We start from the raw sequence: 19307 nt of genomic DNA on the forward strand, positions 1-19307 counted from the left end.
CCAGGAACCAGCCCTACTAACGACCCAGCCGGGGGAACACTGCACGTAACACACTCATCCATACCCCGTGCAGACATAACCGAAGACATGGGGAAAGACAAGGGGAAAAACACCTCCACACAGTGCACCATGGACCAATTTGCCACGTCCACGATTGCCACAATGCCTGTGGAGGATCTCCAACCCTCTCCACCTCCTCAACGGACCCCCTAATGCTTAAGGACATCATGGCTGCTATAGCCGAATCCCGCTCCTCAAAGGGGCAAAAGATGGACGGCATCTCCGCTGAGGTGTCTTTCCTCAGTCACAACCTCCAGAAACTAACCTCTCGGACTGGCGAAGTGGAACACTGAGTGTCCGGAGTAGAGGATTACCTTGGCGGGGTACACCAGCAACTCTCGCAGGCTCTGACCCGTCTGAAATCACTGGAGGCACGGGTGAACGAAGGCGAGGGCAGGTCACGTCGAAACATCCGCATCCTGGGCCTTCCGGAGAAAGAAGAGGGGCCCAGTATGAAACGCTTTCTGGAACAGTGGTTAGCAGATCTTTTCGCTCCTAAGTCCTTAACCAAATTCTTCACGATTGAAAGAGCACATCGAGTTCCAGCGAACAGATCGATCCCTGGAGCGCCCCCAAAGACGATTATTGCTAAACTCCTGAACTATCGAGACAGGGACGCCATACTGCAAATGGCCCGGACCAAGGGCTCTGTCACATACAACGGCGCAAAGATCGCCTTCTTTCCAGACTACACTCGTGAGGTCCAGAGAGCCAGACAATCATTTGAACACCTAAAAAGAAAACTCCATTCCATGAATGTGAAATATGGCCTCATATTCCCGGCCCAGTTAAAGATACAACATGGGGGCACTACGGTACATTTTATCGACCCACAAGAGGCTTGGAAGTGGGCAGAGACCCACATTAAAGGCGATTGGACAACTCGCGACCCGGGCCCCAGAGTCAGGCCTCACAAAGGACAGAGATGCGACCGACCCCCAGTTCATCCGATACCACTCCACTAACCTGAGCAAGCAGAAGGAGAGGCTGAACCATGAAATGATAGACTTGAGTGATGACATACAATAATAGTCCACACCTCGTCGGCACAACCGAACCTGGACCCAAGCCTATCTATGAAGCTGGGTTGCCACTGCTCCGCAGGTGTTGAGCCCTCCTGGCGACGACCGTGTCGGAAGGACATCACGCCCGTCTAGGAACGGCGGCATAATCTCTGCGATTGCCCTCCAACCATATCACATGCTGCAATGTTGGCGTCCAACGAAGCCGCCACCTAGGACCCCACACTCCTGGTTGGTTTGTGAGCTGTTTCCTTCCGGAGAGTGATTAGCTCTTTGTTTTTTTGTGGTGTTAAGCTGACGCCCTAGTTCCTGAGGGTCCACAATGTTCGGGCGCCAGGTACTTCGTGTTGGGGTGGAGTATAGGGAGGAGGTTCGGGGGGGGAGTTTGCATTGTTTTCAATCGTCGTTAGGTTACCACATGTTCACATGGCGAAGCAATCACACCACTCAGTACGCGCTCTCTCATCTCACCTCACATAGGTACCACATTCCCACAGTTCTCGCTGGCAGGGCGATGTCCCTTCACTCTGACCAAAAAATCCTGCAGATCTTCTACTGCATGCTCTAAATGGCACCAGCAAGATCCCAATTACCATTTGCAAATACTACTAGGTCTCTTAAATTACTCACATGGAACGTGAACGGGATGGGCTCCAGGATCAAAAGACGCCTTGTAACGCAACTTCTGAACAGACACTCCCCTGATGTGGCCCTAATAACCGAAACACATCTGGCAGGGTCCATCTGCTCTTTCTTTCAAAGAACTAACTATCGTTCCGCACTGTATGCGGGGTACACGATGGGATCCAGGGGCACTTTGATCCTGGTACATAAGCGCCTTCCGTTCGTCCCACAGGTAGTGGAACAAGACCTCAGGGGTCGCTATGTGCTAGTCCTGGGTACGCTCTGGGGAGAGACGTTGGCCATTGTCTCAGTGTACTCCCCACCGGGACTAGGGGAAGACCTATTAGCTGAACTGACCACGCTTATGGCAAAACACCAACCCGATGTGTGGATTCTGGGGGGTGACTTTAACGAGGTCATGTGAAACACCATATTTTGCGCCCACATTAGACATCGCAACCCGGACACACCCACGAAACTAGCCAGATTTATATCCACCCTTGGCCTCCGGGATGTATGGCTGGAACTCCACCCTGGAACCAAAGGCTTCTCGTTCCACTTAGGAGCCCACGGCTCCCTGTCCAGGCTGGACTACCTCTTTCTCCCGAACACGTAACTATACAGGGCAATATCTGCAGAACTGCTTCCCCGGGGCATCTCGGATCACTCACCATTGTTGGTCGAATTGCGTATGCATGGTATAGCGCCTCCCAAGTCATGGAGACTGAATAACTATCACCTCAGGTTCCCGGACTTTGATCGCCTTACCGAAGTAACCAATGGATACTTCAAAATCAATGAAGACAGCCCTGTAACGGTATGGGAGGCCTATAAAACAGTGCTGAGAGGCGAGATAGTCTCCTATATGGCGAACAAAAGAAAATAAATTAAAAAAATATCGGAGGCTGAAAGGGAGATGAACGATTGAGAAACCCAATGTATTTTCGACCCGACCCCCAAGACCGATTAGTCCCTTAGGCGAGCCAGAAAGCGCCTCTGAAACATGTTACTGGATAACGCTAAATGGTCCCACTGGGACTCCAGGGCGAGGATATACGAATATGGGGACAAAGCGAGCAAAATGTTGGCCTGGCTTGAAAAAAGTGATGAGACAAGGAGATCATAACCCCACAAAATGGAAAATGCCAATCAGATTCCGCAATCACAGAAGCATTTGCTGAATTTTAAGCCGAATTATATCAAGCCCAAACATCCCCACTGGACCCTTCCCTCTAGAAGAAATCACGCTGCCATGCCTGTCAGAACAACAGAGGATGCTATTGGATTCTGATCTCTCTGAAACAGAGATCGCCAAAGCCATAGCACAATTGCAGTCTGGGAAAACGCCGGGTCCCAACGGATTCCCGGTTGAAACCTGGAAAAAAATGGGTGGGAAAAAAAAATAAAAAAATAGCGTCCCCCCTTCATAAAATGTTTCGCAAAGCCCAGGAACAAGGCGCCCTCCACCCAGACCTATGCAAGGCCACAATCGTAGTCATCCCCAAATAAGGCAAACCCCCTGAACAATGCGCCTCTTACAGGCCCATATCTTTAATTAATAGTGAAACAAGGTCCTTGCCAAACTCCTGGCTAACCGACTACAATGAGTCATTTCCACCCGGATCCACCTGGACCAATGTTGATTTATGTGGCATGAATCCACACGAATGAACCTGCGACGCCTCCATCTATTACTAGAACGGGCTCCCATCATAGATACACCACTTGCCTTATTGGCAGTTGACTTTCGAAAAGGCGTTTGACAGCCTTTGGGAGACCATGCGACGCATGGAGTTTTGCGATGCTTTTCTGGGCTGGGTACAAATACTATATACCAACTCCCAGGCAGAAATCAAGGTGAATGGATGGCCCTCTCAACCTTTCCCTCTTCGTAGAGGTACAAGACAGGGATGTCCCTTTTCCCCCCTCTTATTCGCCCTCGCGATTGAACCATTCGCTTTGTGGCTTCGCCAGAGCACAGCCTTGGACAGGATTCATATAGCCAGAAGGGTACGAGGAAAGGACATCCCTATATGCTGACGATCTCCTGATATATTTGGTATACCCAGTCCGGACTTGCCCCATAGTGACACAAATGCTCATTCGTTTTGGTGAATTCAGTGGACTCAGAATCAACTGGGGGAAATCTGTCCTTTTCCCGGTAAAGGGTGGGGTGCAGGCTAAACCCCCCCCCCCCCCCCCCCCAAGACTGCCCGCACAAGATTGAACAACAAGGCTTCCGATATTTGGGGATATGGTCATCTGGTGACCTGACTGGTTATGCAACACACAATCTTCAGCCAATTACTGACCGGTTCATCAGTGATGTTACCCACTGGAAACTTCTTCCCCTAACACTCATGGGCAGAGCTGCACTCTTCAAAATCATGACCCTCCCAAGATTCCTATACGTTTTGCAGAATGCTCCGCTCAAGATTCCAGACTCCGAATTCAACCAGCCGAGGCCCTTCTTGGGGAATGCATATGGGGAAGGGGACACCCTGTATCGCATTCACCACGTTCCAGAGATCAATCTGGGAGGGTGGTGTAGGAGTGCCCTGCCTCCAAATCTACTATTGGGCGTCACACTTGGCAGTGGTCAATGACCTGCTTCACGGTGACCGGGAACTACCCCACTTAAGGGCTGAAATTGCCGCCATTCACGACACAGACCCACTACAGTTGCTAGATCAACCTCTTCCAAGGCCCCTAACTGCAGACAACTACAAGACATTACTACAATCTGGAGGCAGGCACATGCTTTCGTAGGATGGAAAAATAAAATAACAGTTGCACAACCCCTCTGGCATAACAGTATCCTGACTGAAACAAGAACACTGTGATTACGAAAATCGAGGATATCCTTGTAGACGGGAAAGTGGCTTCGTTCGATGCCCTACAACTAAAATTCCAAATCCTGAGTACCAAACGATACCACTATATTCATCTGGTTCATGCCCTGAGAACGCACATACCGAGTGGGACTACTGTCCCTGAAAGCACACCAATAGAACGTAACATGCTTCCAAAATACATCAGATGCACCTCCGCTCTGTACAATGCTATATCCCTCCATCGCCACTCCTGAGCTAACAAATCTAAAAGCCACATGGGAACCAGATGTGGGAAGGATAGACCCAGAAGACTGGATTCAGGTTCTAATGCATCCTCGGGAGATTGCCATCTCCTCTAGGCTCTGCCTGGTACAATTGAAAATACTGCATCAAATGTATTATCCTAGAACGAGCTTATATGGCTGGAAACGGGCTTCAAGGCCGAACTGTCTCCAATGCAGAGGGGATGAGGGGACCTTCATACATACCCTCTGGGGATGCCCCCAGATCCAACATTTCTGGAATGCATGTTGCAATGAACCCTCCAGGGTCTTGGCCCGCACCATACCGCTAGGCCAGAATGTGTTGCTACTGGGCATATCCAATGAAAGTGATGCCAACAAATGGGACAAACTGTTTTTATCCACGGCAACTCGGCTGATAAAACGTAACATCGCTCAAAAATGGGGAGCCCCAGACTCCCCGACACTGGATCAATGGATGACGGATATCGACACATGTGACATGGTGGAGCGCAGGTTTTACAATGCAAGGGGATGCCCTGCCAAGGCTTCTAAAATATGGGGAAAGTGGGAAGAAAGAGATAACTCCTGGTATGCGCAGGAAGAACTCTGTTAATATATGTAGATGACTACGGATGGGTCTTTTTGTGATCGACGCCAAATGCAATGTCTTTTGTTTACCGATGGAAATGCATGTTCTCTACTTTGTCTTTGTTTCTATGATTGCCGTTTTAAAAAAATAATAAAAAATGTTATATTAAAAAAAGATGTCCCAGATTTGTACCCATCACATCTGGGCTACCAGCCCTTCCACAGATTTTCAGCTCCAAGCGATAGCCCATTTACCTGTCAGGAGAAAGTGTCCAGTCAGAGTACCCATTGGAGCCATCCAGGGGAATATCCCATCACCTGTGTCACCTGGTAGCACCACCGGGGGATCCATGGGAAGAGACAACTCTGTAATATCCTTTATTTTAGACAGTACTTCCTTCCAGAAGAGACCCACCTTCCAACACATCCATACCAAGTGGAAGAGAGACCCCCTACTGCACCTATGCCGTGCAAACAGTTCGCTGAGTAATCTGTTGACATGCGGTGAAGCCTCTCCAGTGTGAGGTACCATCTATGACAATTTCTGGAAGCATTCCATATTTGTAGCACATCTGAAGAATGTATGCATTCTAGACCATATCCACAACAACGAGATGACCACCAATATCTGGAAATAAAACCCAAAAGCCAATTTGATCCTCAAATAAATAACGTAACCCTCAAAATGTTTGAAGAACAAATGATAAAAGACTTGAAGAGAGCGAATTTCACCAGAACCAAAAACTACAACACTAGAAGGCGTCAGAATGAAATAATTAAAGATTTAGCAGATGACAGAAGCTTAACGCTGAAACCGGTTGACAAAGGAGGAGCCATAGTTATAATGGACTCAACATACTATGAGGACAAGATCTTGGAGTTATACATCAAAATTAACGAAGACCCGATCAAAAAGATCTCAGATTATTGAAACCACTTTGGAAAAAGCAATGGAGCAAGGATGGATATCGAACAAAATGAAACAATTCTTGATTAACACACACCCGATTACATCAATTTTTTATGGATTGCCAAAGATACACAAAAGTTTGAGGACTCCACCACTCAAGCCCATAGTGGCGGGCACGGACAGTATCTTTAACCCTTTAGCCATATACGTAGACAAGGCTCTACAACCATTGGTACAAACAACATCCACATATCTAAAGGATACCACCGACTTTCTGAATCATTTGAACACACTGACAAATGTTAATAATGAGGATCTACTGGTTTCTTTTGACGTACAAAGCCTATACACCTCCATACCTCACCAAGACGGACTAGAAGCATTGGAATGGGCACTGTTACAAAGTGACTGTGAAGCGAACAAAATCTTTGTCCTGGAATTGAGTAAGATTATACTCATGAACAATTACTTCAGATACAAAACTCAATACTTCTTACAAGCATCAGGAACATCTATGGGGTCTTCAATGGCCCCAGCATATGCTAACTTATTCATGTTCCACCTAGAAAAGAATTGGATCCTAATACCCACCAAATGGACATACAAATTGATAACTTGGAAAAGGTTTATTGATGATGTTTTTGTAATATTGCGAGGAGAACGCACAGAACTGGATGAATTCTTACAATACATCAATTCAGCACATGCAAGGATAAAATTTACAATGGAAGTAGAAACACCCAAATTACATTTCTTGGATGTGGAGATAGAGATCAGACCAGAAGGAATTACAACAAATATATACCACAAACCTACAGATGTAAATAATACTTTACATTTTCGAAGTCACCACCCAGAACACTTGAGAAACAATTTATCGTATAGTCAATTTCTTCGACTTAAAAGGATTTCATCCACGGAAACCCTGAAAGAGGAAAATGCTTTGATGACAAAAAAATATAAAGAAAGAGGCTATCCAGAATCCACTATCAAGAAAGCAGAGGAAAATACACACAAGATGGAAAGAAAAAATGTACTGGTTGCCAAAAATAAATCTAAGGAAATTCCATTTCTGTACGCATTAAGATACTCAGCCCAAAGTCATCACATAACACGGATGATTAAGAAAAATTGGAGGATCATTGAACTAGACCCACAACTAAAAAGATTATTTCCTGAACCACCCATAATTGCTTATAAGAGGGGGCGGAACTTTACGGACCAACTTGTGAAAGCAGAAAGACCCAGACTGGACAGTCAACGGACTTTGACAAAGAAAAAAGCAGGCACCTTTGCATGCCTCAGTTGTGGCAATTGCAACAACACAATGAAGGGACATTATGTGAGACACCCAAACAATGGAAACAAAATTCCATTACATGACTTTGCAACATGCAATACTAAATCCGTCATCTACGGTCTAAGATGTCCCTCCTGGGATCTATTACGTGGGACAAACCCAAAGAAAGGCGAAGGAACGCTGGAATGAACACAAGAGCAACATTAGGACCAATAACCTACACTCACCAGTTGCAAGACATTTTGCAATGAAAAAACACAGCATAGCACAACTTAAAGTTATAATACTCGAAATTGTGAAGGAATCGCACAGAGGAGGCAATCATGGGAAACTGATGAATCAGAGGGAAATCTTTTGGATCGACAAATTGAACAGTCACGTACCAAATGGAATGAATGAGGAGTATAGTCTGTCCTGCTTTCTTTAAAACAGACACAAAACAGAATTACAACAAACTAATTAGACATAAATGGGATGTCAGTTAAGCATGAGGATTAGATCTTCAGTAAGAGATCATCAATACAAGTCAATCCTCTTACCCTTGACTAAACTTTAGATACTGTTCCTCTTTAAATACTGTTACTCTTTCTGAGAAAAATTTTAGATACTGTTCGTCTTTCTGAACATCATGAATTGATAAGATGTGCCAAGTTTCTGTGTACTTTTTTGGATATTGTTCCTCTATTTTTATCACTACAAATGAGAATTAAAGTGACATAAAAGACATTGGAATGTATAGCCACATCAAGCCGAGAATGTGAGCATGTTACCATCATCAAAATATAATCATTGAGATGCTTCCATTATGAATTCTCTTAGACTACCTGACTGTTGAAATTAGATGAGCACTACGATTTTGCACACCACTATTTTTCGCGTAACAACGCTATTCGAGTTGAGTCATAAACAGTAATTTCAAAACACACTTGATATTTTACCTATTCTTCTCATAGTTGCTTAATGAGTAACCTGGGACATAAAACATAGACTTCCCAATAATGGAACGTAGACGTCACGCGCGGGCGTCATTACGACACACGCGAACGCTATGAGACCATGACGTCATCACGTTACGACGAGATGACGTCACTATATAAACAATGGCCATTTTGTCGTCGGAACACCAGCATCGTGAGGTGCAGAGTGGCTTCCCCTGAGGATACACAAAGATCAAGCAGGAGAGGTGAGTTAGGAAGGACCTACTTAGGTCCACTTGCTGCACCATAGCTAAGAAGTTTTTAATACACTTTAAGAACTCTACCTAAATGGATTTTTAATCCCCATTAGATACACACCTAGGAGTGACTCTTTTTGAACTAAGAACATCAGCAGCCGCTGATCATACCCATTTGGAAGTGGGTAAGTGTTAACATTGAATACTTTAACTCCCAACTTACTAACTTAATGGGTACAACCACAACTTAAAAATGTAAATATACGGTATAGGGGCAGCTCCTGAGCATTTGGGGATCGTCTGTGATTACAGTCCTTACCCACCCGACCTGGAACTAGACTATAACATCTACTTAAATAGGAAAGGCAAGCCTCTATAGACTCCCAAGGTAATTGCATTTTTTCTTTAATACCATCAGACTGTGCATGAATAGAATCTATACTCTTGTCTCTTGCTGTAAGAGACATACTGATTTCCTTATTTTAAACAGTTAGCTTATTTTTCAGGTTTTTTTAGATGACTTACCAATTAAAGATAATTGACATGCTTTGTTAATAAACACTAAACTTTTGATATAAGTGAATATCCATATGATCACTAGTGTAAGGATGATTATGGTAAAATGACAGTAGTATCTATAATCTAATTATAGCATATGTTATAGGTGATTGCTGAAGAAAAATCAAATGAAAGAATGTGCGAAAGTGGGTGAACATCTCTTGAAGAAGGGGATCAATCTAAACCCCGAAACGCGTCGAGAAAAAGTTTTCATGTTACTGACTTTTGTTTACCCACAAGGACCAATAGGGCCGTAAGATAATTGCATTTGTTCTAGTATACTTAAAATACAGAAGTGAATGTTTAGTTACACTGAAGTGAAATGAAAAAAAATGTGAGTTATAGTAACAATTTGTTTGAATACAGAATTTTTTTACTAAAAACTGGTTTTCCAAGTTATTATTTTCAACGACTACTGTAAAAATAACTAATTGATTGTGTATGCAATAGAAAGGGTGTGCAGGGGACGGGATAGTTCCATAAGTTTATGGACATTTGTTGATTTCACATAGATAGATACAACCTAGTGTCAAGGTTGTTTTTCTCCCCGGCACCCCACTAACCTTCCTTTAAACACCACCAAGAATTGAACCATTGGGTGTGCTCTGTGCAAAGAAGTTACTTTCTTACCTGGTAACGTTCTTTCGATGGGATGGTCCGACGACATATTCCATATCTATGACATGTAATCACCACAGCTGTGCTGCTTCGTAAACTTTTTTCGGCGTCTGCGTCCTGCGTCGATGACGTCGATGCACCGTCGTCGAGGACCTCCTCCGACGTCATCCGATGTGATAAGTAGGACGCACGACGCCCGTAGCCTCAGTTGTAGTTTTTTCCCCCAGAACGTGTGACATTAGTCAACTGCCAGTCAGACACAAAGCCTTGCGGAACGTAAGCTGCAATCGCAAAAGAAATTCTGCAGCGGGGAAGGCAGGGCGGGAGCGATATGGAATACGTCGTCGGACCATCCCATCGAAAGAACGTTACCAGGTAAGAAAGTAACTTGTTCTTCGAGGGGATTGGGTCCTCTGACGTATTCCATATCTACGACAGACTCCCAAAGCAGTACCAGAGCAAGGAGGAGGGAAAGAATTTAGAATCAAAATTTAGAATAGCCAATCAAATAGCAGAGCAAAGGACCGCCTTGCCAAAGGCCAGATCCTGTCCCCGGATGGAATCGAGGGAATAGTGACGTACAAATGTATGTACTGAAGCCCAGGTGGCTGCATCACAGATGTTGCGAATAGGAACACCCCTCTGCAGGGCAGTAGATGCAGCCATACCCCTGATAGAATGGGCCCGCAAGCCAGCCGGTGGGTCCTTACCCGCCAAGCGGTAACACTCAAAGATGGCTAAAATAATCCAGCGAGACAAAGTCTGTTTCGTCACAGCTTGCCCCAAACGCTTTCCAGCGTAACCAATAAAGAGTTGATCGTCCACTCTGACCCGGGACATGCGTGAAACATAAAATCTTAAAGCTCTCCTAGGATCAAGCCTATGGAGCCTCTCCTCTTCCTTACCAGGATGCGGAGGAGGATAGAATGCCGGAAGAACAACCTTCTGGGCCAAATGAAATTCCGTCACTACCTTCGGAAGAAAAGAAGGACGAACTCTAAGGACAACCCTGTCCTTGTGAAATACAGTGAAGGGTGGCTTAACTGAAAGTGCCTGTAACTCACTCACTCTGCGAGCGGAAGTAACCGCAACTAAAAACAAAGTTTTCAGAGTTACCAGCCTCAAAGGGCAAGAATGTAAAGGCTCAAACGGAGCACCCATAAGAAACTTAAGAACAAGGTTTAAATCCCAACCGGGCACCAGGAAAGGTGACGGAGGGAACACATTAGTGAGCCCTTTCAGAAACTGTGAAATTAAAGGGATTTTAAAGTAAGAACACTCTTCAGACGAGTGCTTAAAGATGGACAGCGCCGCCAGGTGACTTTTAATGGTAGCCACTTGCAAGCCCCTGTGGGCCAAAGAAAGTAAAAAGGACAGAACCATGGGGATGTCACATGCAAAAGGATCCACATTCTGAACTCTGCACCAGTCGCAGAACTTACACCAGCGGCAACGGTACAGAGACTTTGTTGCTGGCCTTCGGGCCGAAAGCAACACCTCCATCACGGCTTCAGGGAGGTCCCAATCCTTATACCTCAACCTTTCAGAAGCCAAGCGCGAAGATTGGGGGATCTGACCTCTGGATGGAGAACCCGACCCCCCTCCCGTGAGAGCAGATCGTCTCGGTAGGGAAGACGACGTGGAGGGCAGATGGACAAGTCGAGAAGGTCCGGGTACCATGTCCTCCGAGCCCACGCCGGAGCAATGAGGATCATCCGGGAACCGAACTTCCGTAACCTCCGCAGCACTTGCGGGATGACGGGGACTGGAGGAAACGCGTACAGCAGCGGGAATGACCACTCCACCACAAACGCGTCTCCTAAGGCTCCTTTTGGAGGAAATTCCCGCGAGCAAAACCTTTCGCACTTCCGGTTGACACTGGAGGCGAAGAGATCCACTTGAGGGGTCCCCCAAAGGGCGAAGATCTCCAGGATAATCTCCTGAGCCAACTCCCACGCGTGAGAGATCGCGCTCTGCCTGCTCAGAGCGTCCGCCGTCACGTTTTCGTCTCCGGCCAGATGAACTGCCGAGATCGAAACTTCCTGCTGGATGGCCCAGAACTCGAGCTGCATCGCCTCCCTGCACAGAGGAAGTGACCCTGCCCCCCCTTTTTGTTGAAGTAGTGCATGGCCACTGTGTTATCCGTCAGGATCAGGACACTCTTTCCTCGCACAGTCGGCAGAAAAACCTTCAGGGCTAGCCTGACGGCCCTCTGCTCCAACAGATTGATATGGAGTCTGGACTCCGACGGAGACCAACGACCGCTGACTGTCAGCCCATTGGCATGAGCTCCCCATCCCGTGAGGGATGCATCCGTCACAATCGTCACCTCCGGCCAGGGAAGCCAAAATGGAAACCCCTTCATCAAGTTGCCTTCGACGGCCCACCACAGAAGGTCCCGGGGGATCGAGGGCGGCACCTGAACCGGGTCCGACATCCTGCCGGAGGACTGCGACCATTGCGTCTTGAGTGCCCACTGCAAAGATCTCATCCGCAGGCGAGCCTCTGGCACCAGAAGAATGCAGGATGCCATGAGGCTGAGCAACCTCAAGAACTCGAACGCTGGGAGTGTCTGGGCATGCTGAAACTTGTGCACCATCTGCTGAATGTGAAGAGCCCTCACCTGGGGAGGAAAACACTGCCCCAGGGAAGTGTCGAGCACTGCTCCGATGTACTGGAGCCGCTGTGTTGGCATCAAATGGGACTTCTTTAAATTGAGGGAGAAGCCCAGCCTGTGAAGGGAGTGGCAGGTGACGGACAGATGATCCAGGACTTGCTCGGGAGAGCTCCCCCTGATCAACCAATCGTCCAGGTAGGGGTAGACATGAATCCCCCCTTGCCTGAGATGCGCTGCCACCACCACCATGAGCTTGGTGAAAACTCTCGGGGCGGAGGTCAATCCGAACGGCAGGACCCGAAACTAAAAGTGCGAGTCGCCAACCGTGAACCTCAGGTACTTCTTGTGCTTGGGATGGATCGGCACATGGAAGTAAGCATCCTTGAGGTCGAGTGACACCAACCAGTCCTGAAGCTGAAGGGCCTGGAGGACTTGAGAGAGAGTAACCATCTTGAACTTGTCCTTCCTGAGGAGCTTGTTCAAACCACGCAAGTCCATGATGGGTCTCAATCCCCCGTCTTTCTTCGAAATCAAAAAATAAGGGGAATACCATCCCTTGTTCCTCTCTGCTACAGGCACCAGTTCTATGGCGCCTTTCTCCAACAGGGCTTGAATTTCCTGCGCAAGGAGCGGATCCGGACTCTGCAAAGAGAGGTTCCCCGGTGGATTGTCGCGAGGCCTGTGCCGAAAGGGAAGACAGTAGCCGTGGGTTATGATCTCCAGAACCCACACATCTGAAGTAATGGCTTGCCACTCTACAAGATGCTGCGCCAGCCTTCCCCCAACCGGCGAACCATGGGACATGGCCTCATGACTGAGTGGTAGCGGCTGCAGCGTTACCTGAGGGCAAAGAGGCAACTGCCCGAGCGGCCTTGGCACCACGGGTACCCTGTCGTCCACCTCTGGTACCCCTGCGTTGGCCTCTTTGACTGCCAGCTCCTCTCGCTTTACTGAAGGACGAGTAATAGCGAAAGGAACCACCCCTCCACTGCTGTCCCCTAGGACGAAAAGTCAGAGGTTGGCGAACTACAGCGCCCAACGACTTCGCTGCAGCTTTTGAGGTCTGCAACCTCTCAAGGCTCTCGTCAGCCTTGCTGCCAAAAAGGTGTTCACCGTCAAAGGGCATGTTGAGGAGCCGGGACTGCACATCAGGAGCAAACCCCGACTTTCGCAACCACGCAAACCTGCGTATCACGGTGCTCGCCGCCATGGACCTACTGACGCATTCAGCTAAGTCCAAACCCGACTGAACGGACTCACACATGGCATCCTTACCATCCTGGACCATAGCAAGGAAACCATCCCGTTCGTCCCCTTCGGGAATATGTTCAGCCGCTAACGCAACACAGTTCCACAGAGTGTGTGTGAAACGAGACAAGGCACAAATGGAGTTGGCCGCCTAAAGCGCCATACCACCAGAAGAAAACACTTTCTTTGCCCAGCCATCAAAACGTTTGTCGACCCTATCAGGAGGGATGGTAGGGTACGACGCCTGCTTTGCCGGGGCAGTGGCCGCCTGCACCACCAAACTCTCCGGAGTGGGGTGCCTGGTCAAGTAGCAGGGGTCGCTACTGGCTGGACGGTATTTTCGCGACACGGATCTGCCCACCGCCGAGAGACTCTCCGGAGCAGTCCAAGCCGCCGCCGCCGCCCTTCTCTGTAAAGCCATATGGAACGGCAGTACCGGGTCAGTTGGGGGACCAACATCAAGGATGTCCGTCAGGTCATCCTGCACAAACTCCCCTGGGGGAGCAGACCATCCCAAGTACTCAGAAACCCTAGCCATAAGGCGCCGGTACGAGGAATCGGCATGAGAGCCAGGCTCAGGCCTACAAAACTCCACCTCCGGAGAGGTGTCCAGTCCACTGGCATCATGCAGTGACTGCCTCAAATCGTCAAACTGACTATGGCCCGAGACAATTTCATCTGGAACCTGACTAGGAACCAGGCCATCAGAATACTCATCCGCCTCTGAAATATATTCCAGGTGGCGAAAAGAAGGCACCCGAGAGTGCTTGCTCTTAACCAGAGCCTTCCTAGGGGGTTCCCCCGTGCCACGGGGTACCTCCGACACGAAAGGCGGCGAGCGAATCGACGCCGACGTCGAGAGAACAGGCATCGGTGCCGAGAGGATCGGCGTCGACGTCAGATGCAGCGCCGCCAGCATCGGCAGCGTCGACACAGCCCTCGAAGCCGGAGCCCCGAGCGTGTCCCTCGACGACCTGAGCGTCGACGGCTTCGACGACTTCCTCGGAGCCAGAGCCTCGAGAAAGCCTGTCGACGCCCTCGACGCCTCAGACGTCGATGTCTTCCTCGAAGACCTCACAGGTGCACACGGTCTCGAACGCGTCGAGGACCGGGACCTGGAACGGGTACGTCGAGAACGAGTCTCCTTGTCCGAACGGGACCTCTCCCGTGACTCGTGCCGACCACTCTTGCGAGCGGTGTCTCTCGACCTCTCACGACCGACCCCACTCGGGGGCGCGGACAGCTTAGTACCCTGCGACTCAAGAATCGCCAGCATTTTCTTCCCGAAGGAAGCCCATTCCTCTGGCGTTGCACGGCTGGTGGGGTAAGCGACGTGCCGGGCAGAGTCCTCCGAAGAGGACCTGGAAGACGACCGGTGTCGGCGCTTCCGAGAATGCCTCGAAGAGGCTGAGGAGTGGCGAGACCGACTCCTAGAAGGAGACCCACGAGACTTCCGACGATGACGCGGAGAGTCACCCCTCGAATCATCCGTCGAAAGCCCCGCAGACTTCGACTTCCGGGGCTTGGACACCCGACCTACCAACAACTTCTTCTTATGTTCGCGTAAGGCTTTGGACATGAGCGACTGGCAGTCGATACAGTCATCCGTGTCGTGGGCCTCCCCGAGGCACCAGAGGCAGGCGTCGTGCGAGTCCGTCACCGACATCTTGGACCCACACTCCCCGCACTTCTTGAAACCCGGACGCGGGGTCGAAGACGAAGTAGAAGACATCTTCACACGAAGGATTTTCACAAAACTAACAGGTTCGAAGAACCGAGAAGAACAGAACTCCAAAGAGTCGAGGCCTTAACCGAGATTCACGAAGCAACACGTTCGCGGAAAAAACGGAACTGAGGCTACGGGCGTCGTGCGTCCTACTTATCACATCGGATGACGTCGGAGGAGGTCCTCGACGACGGCGCATCGACGTCATCGACGCAGGACGCAGAAAAAAGTTTCCGAAGCAGCACAGCTGTGGTGATTACATGTCATAGATATGGAATACGTCGGAGGACCCAATCCCCTCGAAATAGTTTTTTGCATATCCACAACCACGCCTCATCCTCCAATGGTTCCCCCCAGGTCTTCTTCCCACTTACTCATACATAGCAAATGCACCACTGGGTCCCCTGTGTCTAACAGTTTGTATAACCAAGATCTGACCCTGAGAACACCCCCATGAACAACCAATTCAAGAGCATTAAGTGGCCACAGGCTTCGTGGGCAGGTGAGAAGACCAGTGCATCAATTTAAAGTAGAGAAATTGAGTTTGTCACCAAGGGGCGCAGAGATGAGTTGACTCCTCTGCGTCGCTCTGTCACTGGCGGGACAAAAAGTGTTCTGAGCGCCCGGCTCCCCCCTTTATAAATCCCCACATCAAAAAGCAAAAGACCCCATCTGGTGCCCCAACACCCCGGGCACAAACGGGTGAAATTTCCAGGGAAATCCAAAGGTACTGCAGATGCCACATGAGTCGGAGACGGCAGCCCTCTAGAGCTGTTCCTCAGCCACAGGACGTAACGGGGCAACACTGCAGCGGACGAGAAAGGCGGTGATTGGTCACCCAATCCCCCCCCCTCATTGTCAAGGGCCATAGGGGAGCTGCGGGTTCTGGCCCCAGGGTTCACACAAAACCCAGGACCACCCCCCAGCCAGAGGCCCGGCAGCGCAGCTCCAGGAACCCCAGAGAGTTGGCATGCGAGGGGCACAGCTGACCCCACCAGAGGGCCTTGATAGGGAAACTGTGACCTTACATCTCTCCGAGCCAGGGAGAGGGAAACGTTCCCCTCCCATCCCCCATCCCCACACAGTGGATACAGAGATGTCACATCAGCAAGGAGGGAGCCCTGTGGAGACGCCCAGGGAGAATCTGCAGGGTTGCAGGCTACCCTGCCAACCCAAGTGAGCAGCAGAAACAGGGCCTAGGTAGGGCTCTATTTCATCCACGCATAACATCAAGCAGAGGCCCCCTACGGGTGGGAGAGGGGACGACAACCCTCAATAAGAATAATGAGAGAGACCTCCAAGTGACTGTAGAGGGAAGTGCTTGGGCTGAAGGATAGAAAAGCAGGTTCAGTCTGACCCCTGGACCTTTCCCACTCAACAAACCCAAAGAAGGGTCCCCACCTCACACTTTGGGGTCCTCCCAGTAAGCACCGGCATACAACACAAGGCTGCAACAGGGTGGGGAAGCAGGCCTAGGAAAGGGCTGCGAAATCCAGAAGCATAGCCCCTCTCCCACGCAAGCCCAGAACACGACAGGCTGCCACTATCCCGAACAGCCCAGAAGGACCCACACCCACCCCACCACCCTGTGAGGGACTGCCTCCTATTGCACAGCTAGCTGGCCCGGATGAGCTGGAAGGTGGCTCAACAGGAATTTTGTTACCAGGACAGCCCGAAAATACCAAGACACACGACCCCCAAGGGAATGGCAGACCAGGCAGAGGACTCCATGGCTACCAGAAAAAAGACATTGCAGCCCCGATGCAAGAAATTAGGGAAATGCGGGCCGACATAGGGCACAGACTTGAAATAAATTGACCAACAGGTGGACAAGATGGATCAGAAAGTGGATAATATGGAGGACAGAATTTAAGGTCTGGAGGCCAACCAATCCTCAGTGGATGTCCTTGAAGCACACATTAACACCAGACTGTCAGCCCTGCAGAGGAGGGATGAGGAGAAAACCCTCAAAATGGACGATTTTGAGAACAGGGAGTGGAGGAACAACCTCAGGACTTTTGGCCTTCCAAAAGTGGAGGGAGAGACATTTGCTGAGCCGTCAAAGAAATAGTCTTCTGACTGTTCGGCGAAAGAGCAACAAACGAACCCGCCAGAGCGCACAGGGCCGGTGTAGAGCAGGAGGACCACATTCCATCTTGGTGCACTTTCTTTGCTATGCAGAAAAGATAAAGATCTTGGAGGAAGCCAGGAAGTCCTCCACCATCATATAAAACAATGCAACAATCTCAATCTTCCAAGATCTTTCCTCATTTACCCTGGCTAGAAGGCGGATGTGTGCATACCGGTGGGGCTACCCGTTCTCTCTGTCCTTTGAATACAGGGGCCAACAATCCAAGCTGTTCTCCAAGGAAGATGTTAAGGGAGCAATCCATGAATACTTGGAAGGGTGGAAGGACCAAAGGACAGGAGAAGGGTCCACGGTTTGAGGAAAGTTAAGAAACTGAGCACCCTGCCTTTGCGCAACGGAAATTGACTCAGACACAGGAAAAAAAAGCATTGATGTTTTAATCTGTGGGGTCAAACCTAAGGAGAACCACGGAAAGGGTGGAAGGGGAGATTACAATCAATGGGAAACACATTGACACTGGGAGTAATCTACTGCCTGAATGAAGGCCAAATAAACTTTTAGGAAAAAGTTATGGAAAAGCTGCAAACTTTTACAGAGGGCCCATTTATCGTAGGGGGAGATTTAAACATGGTATTGGACCCAGTTATAGACTGTGAGCCCAGTCTCTTACAAAGACAGTCCCGGTTAGGCAAGGCCACCTCTCTGAACTTTCACAAAGTTAATGGGGACTTGGGATTGGTAGACTCTGACCCCTCCGACAGCAGGAGTCCCCTCCCCCCCCCCCTTCACATTCTATTCACAAGCCCATGAATCCTACTTGAGGATTGATCACATCCTGGTGGACAGCTCACCGTTTAGTCATGTCGAGGACTTCTTAGACCCAGCACCCTGGTCGGACCATGACTTAGTGCGCATAGTTGTCGGAGACAACGGGGGTGCACCCATGGCCAGGCAGGTGGTAGTGTAATGACTCTCCCAAAAGATAAAACAGTCCACACATTGCTTGCAGATATTATAGAATATTTCGTGCTGAACAGTAACGGGGAGGTGGGCCCACACACTCTTTTGGACGCATTCAAAGCCACCACCCGTCCTTGGGATTACCTCCCCAGTGCCAAGGACGAGATAGCTCATCCTCAGCACTTAAGGGGTTAATGATGGAGAAAATGTTAGAAGGCTTTGCATGGTGAAATACTGAAATCACCAAAAAAGGCCTTGGCACTGCAGGGGGGGGGGGCAGTTAAAATGTTCAAATAAGATCCCCAAAAAAAAAAAAAAGGGAGACAGAGGAAAGATCGCAGAGCTCCAACCGGGATGGGTCCCCGGGTGGCTCAATTTCCCTGGACCAGACAAAATTACTGGTAGCCCATTAAGCACAGTTAAAATAACTCCTGCTGAATAAAACCGAGAAGAAACTGCTCTTTGTCAAACAAAATATTACTATCAGGCGACAAGGCTGACAAAATCCTGGCCTGGAAATTGAGGGAAGCCCAGAAAAGTAAAATGATTAGGGCTGTGAGAACCGACGGGGGGGGGGGGGCCACGCAGTGCGACACTAGTATAAGAGGCGGCTTTCAGACAATACAAACTATTATACAAGTCAGAATTTGACGACGATGAATCGCACATAGTAGAATTTCTGGCACAACTACCTATTCCAGGCCTACCAAGGGAAACCGCCCAAGAACATAGGA

The 19307-nt window shown here is 49.1% G+C and overlaps 1 protein-coding gene across 1 annotated transcript in view; it reads right to left on the minus strand.

Annotated features, from left to right (window-relative positions):
• The window catches only part of SNX1 (sorting nexin 1), a 1264276-nt gene that overhangs the window by 658251 nt on the left and 586718 nt on the right, over nucleotides 1–19307 (minus strand). The window lies entirely within an intron of this gene.

The sequence above is a fragment of the Ambystoma mexicanum genome, chromosome 11, assembly GCF_040938575.1.
Source record: "Ambystoma mexicanum isolate Mex_15411 chromosome 11, UKY_AmexF1_1, whole genome shotgun sequence".
Taxonomy (NCBI): Eukaryota; Metazoa; Chordata; class Amphibia; order Caudata; family Ambystomatidae; genus Ambystoma; species Ambystoma mexicanum.